We start from the raw sequence: 11,026 nt of genomic DNA, 5'->3' as shown, positions 1-11,026 counted from the left end.
CACCTCTACGATTTCTAAAAGATATAATCCACCAACACAAAAGGAAACTTACAACCTTTAAAAAGCCATTTTCCTTGACCATGAAACAACAATCCACTTTATTGTTAGCCATGTTGAACCTCGTCTGAAGGAGCCTTTTTATTCAACCTGCACTAACCCGAACTTGGGGATGGGAATGCACCATGACAATAGTATGGACAAGAAAAAGGAACTAATCAAGTAAAAAGGACTACACATCAAGAACCATTATGAGAAAAAAAATCCCAAGAATATTGTGAAGTAACGTCAAGTCAAAAGTCCTTCAACTTAAACGTGAAGAATCAACAGCGATGAAGTTCTACCAAGACCAAACAAGGTTAAACACTAAGTCCAATTGTCAATTTAACTAAGGATATAATGGGGAATTTTGAGCCTAAACCATTTTTTCCACCCGAAACTTAACCACGCTACAACCCCGAAAAATCCCTCCTTGAGGTAAAGTAATAAATATATACCTTTCTTAAATGCAAAATAAAGGAATCCCCACTCGGAATACCTGAAAACCGAGCACCAATTACTCGGTAGTAAGAAGTTAATTAACTTTGCAAATTAACTAGAAAAACGTGAAAATAAACCGAATCCTTTGAAAAACACGTGTACCAGCCGCTTGGCACTAGAAATTACCAGCGCTTACCATGTAAGCTCTAATAAATTATAGCGCGTGCAAGTTGTGCCCTAGATTTTTCCAACGCCTGTGCTTAAGTGTTCGGAGTTTTTCTGCACTTTTACAGAAAAATCCGAACACTTTGGGGGTACATCCGTGCACAATCCGATTATTTTCATGCTATTTCGCGTAAATCAAGGTGAATTTGTAATAAAAAGAATATTCAGAATAAAAAAAATAAAACTACGTAAGGCAAGGTTCCAACCTGGATACGTATGCAACCCCTAAAGGCGTGGCCAATTTAGTCCAAATTCATTATGGGCGCCTATTCTGAACAGAACGAGCTCAGCCCACTCCGGCTAAAAGTGACTAAAACATGGATTCATAACATTCAACTCAAGTCATTATATGCAAAAGTGCTAAAATTCTTGTTAATTAGGCACAAGATTTTGTTATCAACCTAATTACTTTGCAGAAAGTAGAAACAACTCGCCTCTTTAGGCACAACTTCCAAAAGGACGATAACTTCCTTAAATAACTTGTTTCCTGTCATTCGAATACATAAATAATTTCCTTAAAATAAAAGACGAATCTACGTCTTCTTAAACATTGCCAAAAAACTAAGTAAGACAATCAAGCATTCTTTATGAACAACAAAGGGTAGCACTTACTATCCTTACCATTCCTCGACATCTCTTCATGCAAGAATATATTTCACCTTCTTGAACTTTGAGCATCTAAAACTTCATCCTAAATCGAGCAACCGATAAGTAATATGGAAGTACTACAACCAACAACCCAAGTGAAAGCTTCTGAATCCGATACAATAAAAAGACACGGTTGTCATCAGATTTATACCGAACAATGCGACCGCACTATTATGCGACCTCATTGTCAAATGACTTCCTTGAAAATTAATATTCTCAGTATGCATTTAAATATGGAATCTACTTCATCTTTTCTATTTTAAAAACATTTTCTAAAAAAAATAAAGTTGGATGTGAACTCTATCTTAGTCAGTTCGTTCATTTCCTTGTTAAGCAATCAAGTCTGGACGTACCTTTCCATAATTCAAAAAAATCAAAATCTTTTCTCTGCTTTATACCGGGGGATAATCTGGCCAACACGTCCATTCTTCTCCTTAACAACTGATCGGACATACAAGACTTTCCCATTGCGAATAATTTGGAATTAAATCGGCAAGTTTTAACTGATATCTTTCTACAGACTTAAAACCACTAAATCTACAAAAAAGACGTTGTTGACCCTAAACCTACATTATGCATGTTGTCATTTCATGTATGTTTCTTCAAGTAAAGGTTGGAGCCTCACTCTGACTAAAAAGAGTCACCCAAGCCTTGGTCCAGGCAAACCTTAACTTATTTACTATCTTGACCATGGCTTTGTTGCCTAATACGACACGTACAAAGAAAAACGACAAGTAGGAATTACTACTCGTTCCTTGGACATACCTTGCATTAAACAAGTATCTTTCAAGCTATTCATGAACTTGATAACCAGACGATTTCTATTCATCTTGGACATCACGAACATGCAAAACGTATGCCAAGCATCATGCACAAAGCCAATCCCGTAGCTATGCTTGGGGGCTTTAAGAAAACACCTCAAAACTGCTTCGAATGTCGATTTTATCACAAATTCTCGATGCTAATGCTACACATATGTCATAGGAAGAAAATCTTAGTGTTCAGTTGCATAAAATGAACCTTAGTTTGCTAATCCCTTATCTCAAATCTAAGAAAGGTTAACTACTTAGAACTTGAAAGTTGCTCCAAACTAATAGGGCAATAAAACATCGGAGTTTATGAGAACTCTGGTCTTCCAGCTGCATCCAACATGCAAGATAATCACTCTGCACATATCCATTTGTACGATTCAACCGTTGCTGCAGCAGACTCTAAAAAGCCAAAAGCAAATTTCTACCACAAGAGAAGAGAGGAAAGGTAAACACTCGGGGAGTGAAACCTCGAATTCCTCTACAAAACGGGGAACCCGCGTGTGAGGGGGTCGAAAAAGCACGAGGCTAATGCGTGACCTCGTCCCTCGTGGGCGTGACGTTTCTTTTTGTCAAATCAAGTGTAATTGGATTTCCTGTGAGTTTACACTCAATTGACTAGTAATATAAGAGTCGTCATTCAGTTTTTAACGACAATGAGAAAAACTGACAAACCCGGTTATCGTGACATAAAGGGAGTGCAATTATGTTTAACCACGACTGCTATAGGTTCCCTTGTGATCCCTGGTGTGAGGATCTCTCAACGTACACCCGTAAGGTAGAGATTGAGGGTTCGGGGGACTGTAACTACCGAGAGGAGTACTCGCTCTTCGATAACTCCAGAGGCAGGATATCCTTACTAGCTCAGCATAAATAATTGAAGGGACATGCGTTAACTATTAAACTAATCTGAATTGATTTTAACAATATGCAACACATAATACTAGATCGATCGTGATTATCTGGTTTGGATTGATTTAAGGGACCTAGCATGATAGTTCAATTTCCCAAGATATTATCTTTATTAGGCGTGATAGAACAATCAGATTTAATAGTTTAACAGTTTTATAAAAGGGCGAGGAAAGCGATTAAATCATACGAAGGGACACATTACGAAGCACCCTTGAGAGGTGAGTCACGGTTCTCAGAAAACTAACCACTTTGGCTTTGCTATTTCTCCTTTTATTTAACGAATCTCAAGTTTCCGGGCTTAATTCTTCAGCTACAAGGGACAGGATACGTTCTGCTCGATTTTTGGATCGATTGCGACAGAACGCGGGATCAATTTCGCAGCGTGAGGCTTAGGCTTAGGGGTTGGAGTCAATACTCATAATATGAATTGTGTGTTTTTTTCACGTCGAATTTAGGGCTGTATTTATAGGGAAGAGTTCGTGGAAAGATAGAATTTTAGAGCTCTAATCCAAGAAGAATTAGGAAAGAACACGTATCCAGGTATTTCCAGCGCCCAAGGCTGGGCGCCGAAGATTTCGGCGCCCAGAGCCAGGCGTTGGAAATAGGGTCTGGGCCGTATTTCCTTGTCAGATTTGGACTCGTGGAATACGGAGTCTTTGAGACTTATCCGAGTCTTTTAGTGCATATCAACTTTATGACGGAATGCGTCTGGGCCCGTTACGAACTCTAGGCTCGTTAGGATTTTAATTAATACGTAACTCTTATTTTCGAATTACACTAGGAATATGATTCCTCTTGCAAATTCTATCTCTTTTAGGATTTATGTCGGAGTGCAACACCTAATTCTGACAGGTTTCTATCTTTTATGTCTTGCCACTTTTAACAACTACCTGTTACGGCAGTTACTATTTTTAGCAGGTTTCTATAAATAGCAGGTTCGGGTGAAATGAAAAGGGGATCGAGATTCGTTATTTTATAGGAGATGCGTTGCCAAGTGGAGATTTATGTGCATGTTTGACTGATCAATATTCAATAACATATACTATATTTCTACTCATGCTCACTCGAATAAATAACAACATTAACTGTATAAAACAAACAAAAATGAGTGTGATTGCGGGGAATTGGAACATTATCGAGGTTCAAGCTCAGATACTACTGAATCGAAGTTTGAATAATAAGAATGTTGTGAGTATTGAGTTGGTTCTGCATCTGGTTTGGTGGAAAACGCCGGTTTTCTTGGGATCATAATGGGTTCAATTTCGTTATTGAGAATGGATGAAATTTCCAACATGGATGGTCTGTCTTCCTGATTTTCTTGAACAGATAGTAGAGCAATTTGCATACATGTCATTATCTTACATAAATTATGATTCAGATCATGAAAATCATATGATTGTATAGGTCTTGGAATAAGCTTTCCATAGACTTATCATAAGCCCAAATCAGATTTAAAACGAATAAGTTATAAGGCTTTTACGTGGGCATTGCCAAAACGAACCGACCTCCACTCTTTTGTCATAACTTGAGATTTACAAATCCCATTGGTGTGATACTAGTGGCATTGAAAGCTGGATTCCGTAGATTTCTAACAATATATTATTTGCAAGAATCTGAGTTCGTATAAAGTGTTAGGTTATGATTCATATGACAGTTCATAAATCATGCCGAAAAACCATAAAGCCAGGAAACATATTATTTACACATAATCATTTAGCATAGTTTAGATGCATACTCTTTGTTGCGTGCCTTCCCTAGCTGCGCCCGAACCGAACAAGAACAAGTCTTTAGGACTCCAAGTGTCGTCCCTCCGTAGATAGTCCACAGCACGTCCGGATCCGCCTTAAGATTGACCAACTAGAATCGCCCTTAAGGTTCTAATATTTTCGGTTAGGTAGGCAAGAATATTGGCTGATTTTTCTGCTTAAAAATCTTAGTTTTGAATACTTAAAACTTGTGTATAAATAATGACCCCTAGGCCTTTATTTATAGAGTTATGGAAAAGGAATCGTAATCCTAGTAGGATACGAATTAATTGAAATTAGAATCCTACATGAATTCTATTTAATTAATTTATCCAATTAGGAATAGAAATTTAATCATACACTGACTCTTGTAGATTTAGGAATCACGCATGAGCACAAACTCACACACACACGGCAGCCACAAGGGCTGCCCATGCGCGTGCGAGCAGCAGCCCACGCAGCGCGGCCCACGCACCCGTGGCCTTGGCGCGCGCTGGGCCTGCCTTGCGGTAGGCCTGGGCGCTGCCTTGGCTGGGCTTGTGGCGCGCGTGCTTGCTGGGCGATGGCCCGGCTTCGTGCTGGGCCTTCGTCCGGCAGGCCTCGTCCGATGCTAATTCGTACGATACGCTTCCGATTAAATTTCCAGTTCCGGAATTTATTTCCGATACGAACAATATTTAATATTTCCGATTCCGGAATTAATTTCCGTTTCGAACAAATATTTAATATTTCCGTTTCCGGATTTATTTTCCGATTCCGGTAATATTTCCGATTCTGACAATATTTCCGTTTCCGGCAATATTTCCGATTCTGGTAATATTTCCATTTCCAATAATATTTTCCGATACGTACCATGTTTCCGTTTCCGGCAACATCTACGACTTGGATAATATTCATATTTCCGATACGATCCATATTTCCGTTTCCGGCAATATCATCGTTTCCGGAGTATTCATTTCTTGCCTGTGACGATCTTAGCTCCCACTGAAACCAAGATCCGTCGGTTCCGAATATTCATAGATGGAGTATTTAATGCCATTAAATACTTGATCCGTTTACGTACTATTTGTGTGACCCTACGGGTTCAGTCAAGAGTAAGCTGTGGATTAATATCATTAATTCCACTTGAACTGAAGCGGCCTCTAGCTAGGCATTCAGCTCACTTGATCTCACTGAATTATTAACTTGTTAATTAATACTGAACCGCATTTATTAGACTTAACATAGAATGCATACTTGGACCAAGGGCATTATTTCCTTCAGTCTCCCACTTGTCCTTAGGGACAAGTGTGCATTTCCTAATTCCTTTGTCGCTCGATGCTTGCTCTTGAACATAAGGTAAGAGTTGTCATCCTTATTATGTCCAGAGGTGTTCCTCGGTTTCAGAGTTCAACTGATCAAATAAACAGATAATCATAGCCTATGATTCATCCGAGCACGGCCATGCATTTCACAGTTTCTAGCTCTCCGAGTGGCCTTGTACAACTTTTAAGCATCTCTTCCCGATTTATGGGAGGACAATCCCAATCTTGCGATCTTGAGATTAGACTTCGTTTGATAGGTGATTACCTGAGCGTTGCCTTTATAGCCTCCTTTTACGGTGCGACGGTTGGTCAACGTCAAAGCAACCAGTTCTCAAACAAGTAATCTCAAATCACTCAGGTATTGAGGATTTAGTGTCTAATAATTTAATGAAATTTACTTATGACAGACTTTCATCTCTTACAGTAAAGTTTCATAGGTCTTGTCCGATACTAGTCTTCCCAAAGTAAGTATCTATGCAAATGATTATGACATTGCCATGTCCACATAGTTCAAGAAACAGAACTACTAGTCATCTTGCATTCTAATCGTCTAACGTTTTCTATGCGTCCAATTTTATAGAAAACTCCGATTAGGGACCATTTTCAACCTTTGACATTCAAGTTCACTTGATAGACATTTCTTAGTCACAGGACTGGTCCTGACAGTCTATCTTGAATATATCGTCAAGTTGAAGGGACTCATCATTTAATAAACCACAAATTAAATGGAGAAATGAATTCCTTTCATTTATTGTGAATGATTAACCAATAATGTTTTACAAAGATTTAAACTCTAAAACTTTAAAACATTAAACAGAGACATCAAAGCCATTCTCCAATATGCTTGATTCCCATAGCTGCAGTGTGCGAGTTGTGCTTCGCTTGCGGCAGAGGTTTAGTTAATGGATCTGATATGTTGTCATCAGTTCCAATTTTGCTTATCTCGACTTCTTTTCTTTCAACGAACTCTCGTAGAAGGTGAAATCTACGAAGTACATGCTTGACTCTCTGGTGGTGTCTAGGCTCTTTTGCCTGTGCAATAGCTCCGTTATTATCACAATACAGGGCTATTGGTCCTTTAATGGAGGGGACTACACCAAGTTCTCCTATGAACTTCCTTAGCCATATAGCTTCCTTTGCTGCTTCATGTGCAGCAATGTACTCCGCTTCAGTTGTAGAATCCGCAATGGTGCTTTGCTTAGCACTTTTCCAGCTTACTGCTCCTCCGTTGAGGCAGAAGACAAACCCAGACTGTGATCTGAAATCATCTTTGTCGGTTTGGAAACTTGCGTCCGTATAGCCTTTAACAATTAATTCATCATCTCCACCATAGACCAGGAAGTCATCTTTGTGCCTTTTCAGGTACTTCAGAATATTCTTGGCAGCAGTCCAATGCGCCTCTCCTGGGTCTGACTGGTATCTGCTCGTAGCACTGAGTGCGTACGCAACATCCGGGCGTGTACATATCATAGCATACATTATTGAACCAATCAATGATGCATATGGAATCCCATTCATTCGTCTACGCTCATCAAGTGTTTTTGGGCACTGAGTCTTGCTTAGAGTCATTCCATGAGACATGGGTAGGTAGCCTCGCTTGGAGTCCGCCATCTTGAACCTATCAAGCACCTTATTGATATAAGTGCTTTGACTAAGTCCAATCATCTTTTTAGATCTATCTCTGTAAATCTTGATGCCCAATATGTACTGTGCTTCTCCTAGATCCTTCATCGAAAAACATTTCCCAAGCCAAATCTTGACAGAGTTCAACATAGGAATGTCATTTCCGATAAGCAATATGTCGTCGACATATAATACTAGGAAAGCAATTTTGCTCCCACTGACCTTCTTGTATACACAAGATTCGTCCGCGTTCTTGATGAAACCAAAGTCACTGACTGCTTCATCAAAACGTATATTCCAGCTCCTGGATGCCTGCTTCAATCCGTAGATTGACTTCTTTAGCTTGCATACCTTTTTAGCATTCTTTGGATCCTCAAAACCTTCAGGCTGTGTCATAAACACAGTTTCTGTTAAAACGCCGTTTAAGAAAGCAGTTTTGACATCCATCTGCCATATTTCGTAATCGTAATATGCAGCGATTGCTAACATTATTCGAATAGACTTTAGCATTGCAACTGGTGAAAAGGTTTCATCGTAATCCACACCGTGGACTTGCCTGTAACCTTTTGCAACCAATCTAGCTTTGAAAACTTCAAGTTTCCCATCCTTGTCCTTTTTCAGTTTGAAAACCCATTTGCTTCCAATGGCTTGGTAGCCATCTGGCAAATCGACCAAATCCCATACTTGGTTTTCAGACATGGAGTCTAATTCAGATTGCATGGCTTCTTGCCATTGCTTGGAGCTAGGGCTCGTCATAGCTTGCTTGTAAGTCGCAGGTTCATCACTTTCAAGTAATAGAACGTCATAGCTCTCGTTCGTCAAAATACCTAAGTACCTTTCCGGTTGAGATCTATATCTTTGCGATCTACGCGGGGTAACATTTCTAGATTGACCATGATTCTCACCAGATTCTTCTAAAGATCTCTGAGTTTCATCCTGAATGTCATCTTGAGCATTCTCTAGAGTTTGTTGTTCGACTCGAATTTCTTCGAGGTCTACTTTTCTCCCACTTGTCATTTTGGAAATGTGATCCTTCTCCAAAAAGACACCATCTCGAGCAACAAACACTTTGTTCTCAGATGTATTGTAGAAGTAATACCCCTTTGTTTCCTTTGGATAGCCCACAAGGACACATTTGTCAGATTTTGGATGAAGTTTGTCTGAAATTAATCGTTTGACGTATACTTCACATCCCCAAATCTTAAGAAAAGACACATTTGGAGGCTTTCCAAACCATAATTCGTATGGAGTCTTTTCGACAGCTTTAGACGGAGCTCTATTTATAGTGAGTGCAGCTGTATTTAGTGCATGTCCCCAAAATTCTAATGGAAGTTCGGCCTGACCCATCATTGACCTGACCATGTCTAGCAAGGTTCTGTTCCTCCGTTCTGACACACCGTTCCATTGTGGTGTTCCAGGAGGAGTCAATTCTGACAGAATTCCACATTCTTTCAGATGGTCATCAAATTCATAGCTCAGATATTCACCGCCTCTATCAGACCGCAGTGCCTTGATCTTCTTGCCTAATTGATTCTCTACTTCACTCTGAAATTCCTTGAATTTGTCAAAGGATTCAGACTTATGCTTCATTAGGTAGACATAACCATACCTACTGAAGTCATCAGTAAAAGTGATAAAGTAGCTGAAACCACCTCTAGCATTTGTACTCATTGGTCCACATACATCTGTATGGATTAAACCCAATAGTTCATTTGCTCTTTCTCCAACTTTAGAGAAAGGTTGCTTTGTCATTTTGCCAAGTAAACATGATTCGCATTTACCATAATCCTCTAAGTCAAATGGTTCTAGAATTCCTTCCCTTTGAAGTCTTTCTAAGCGTTTCAAGTTTATATGGCCTAATCGACAATGCCACAGATAGGTGAGATCTGAATCATCCTTTTTGGCCTTTTTGGTATTTATGTTATATACTTGTTTGTCGTGATCTAATAAATAAAGTCCATTGACTAATCTAGCAGATCCATAAAACATCTCTTTAAAATAAAACGAACAACTATTGTCTTTTATTATAAAGGAAAATCCCTTAGCATCTAAGCAAGAAACTGAAATGATGTTTTTAGTAAGACTTGGAACATGGAAACATTCTTCCAGTTCCAAAACTAGCCCGGAGGGCAACGACAAATAGTAAGTTCCTACAGCTAATGCAGCAATCCGTGCTCCATTTCCCACTCGTAGGTCGACTTCACCCTTGCTTAACTTTCTACTTCTTCTTAGTCCCTGTGGATTGGAACATAAGTGTGAGCCACAACCTGTATCTAATACCCAAGAAGTTGAATTAGCAAGTATACAGTCTATAACGAAAATACCTGAAGATGGAACGACTGTTCCGTTCTTCTGATCTTCCTTTAGCTTCAAGCAATCTCTCTTCCAATGCCCCTTCTTCTTGCAGTAGAAGCATTCGGATTCAGAAGTGGGTTGACTGACCTTTCTCTTTGCAGATTTGGCGCCAGTTTGCTTAGTTGGGCTGGCCTTGTTGCCACCTTTCTTAGCATTCCTCTTCTTTCCAGATTTCTTGAACTTGCCCCCACGCACCATAAGCACATCCTGCTTATCACTTTTGAGCGTCTTTTCAGCGGTCTTCAGCATACCGTGAAGCTCAGTGAGCGTTTCGTCCAGACTATTCATACTGTAGTTCAGTTTGAACTGATCATACCCGCTATGAAGAGAATGGAGGATGGTGTCTATAGCCATTTCCTGAGAAAATTGCTGATCCAGCCGACTCATATTCTCAATGAGTCCAATCATTTTGAGAACATGTGGACTTACGGGCTCGCCTTTCTTAAGCTTGGTCTCAAGAATTTGCCTATGAGTCTCGAATCTTTCGACTCGAGCCAGATCTTGGAACATGTTCTTCAACTCACTGATGATTGTGAAAGCATCTGAGTTGATGAACGTTTTCTGCAGATCCGCACTCATGGTGGCAAGCATTAGACATTTCACATCCTTGTTGGCATCAATCCAACGATTGAGGGCAGCCTGAGTGACCCCGTCGCCTGGAGCTTCGGGCATCGCCTCATCTAGGACATACTCCTTTTCTTCCTGCATAAGAACTATTTGCAAGTTCCTTTGCCAGTCAAGGAAGTTTTTCCCGTTCAACTTCTCCTTTTCGAGAATTGATCGAATGTTGAATGAATTGTTGTTTGCCATATTAAAAACTACAATTGAAAAGAATAAACAAATAAATAACCATTCACAGTTTCTCTTAATAAACTTAAATTCTAGCATACATGCATAATTCAATGTTTATTAAGCATTTTATTCAAAT

Source organism: Spinacia oleracea, chromosome 2 (genome assembly GCF_020520425.1).
Source record: "Spinacia oleracea cultivar Varoflay chromosome 2, BTI_SOV_V1, whole genome shotgun sequence".
Classification (NCBI taxonomy): domain Eukaryota; kingdom Viridiplantae; phylum Streptophyta; class Magnoliopsida; order Caryophyllales; family Amaranthaceae; genus Spinacia; species Spinacia oleracea.
This window is presented reverse-complemented; position numbering follows the sequence as displayed.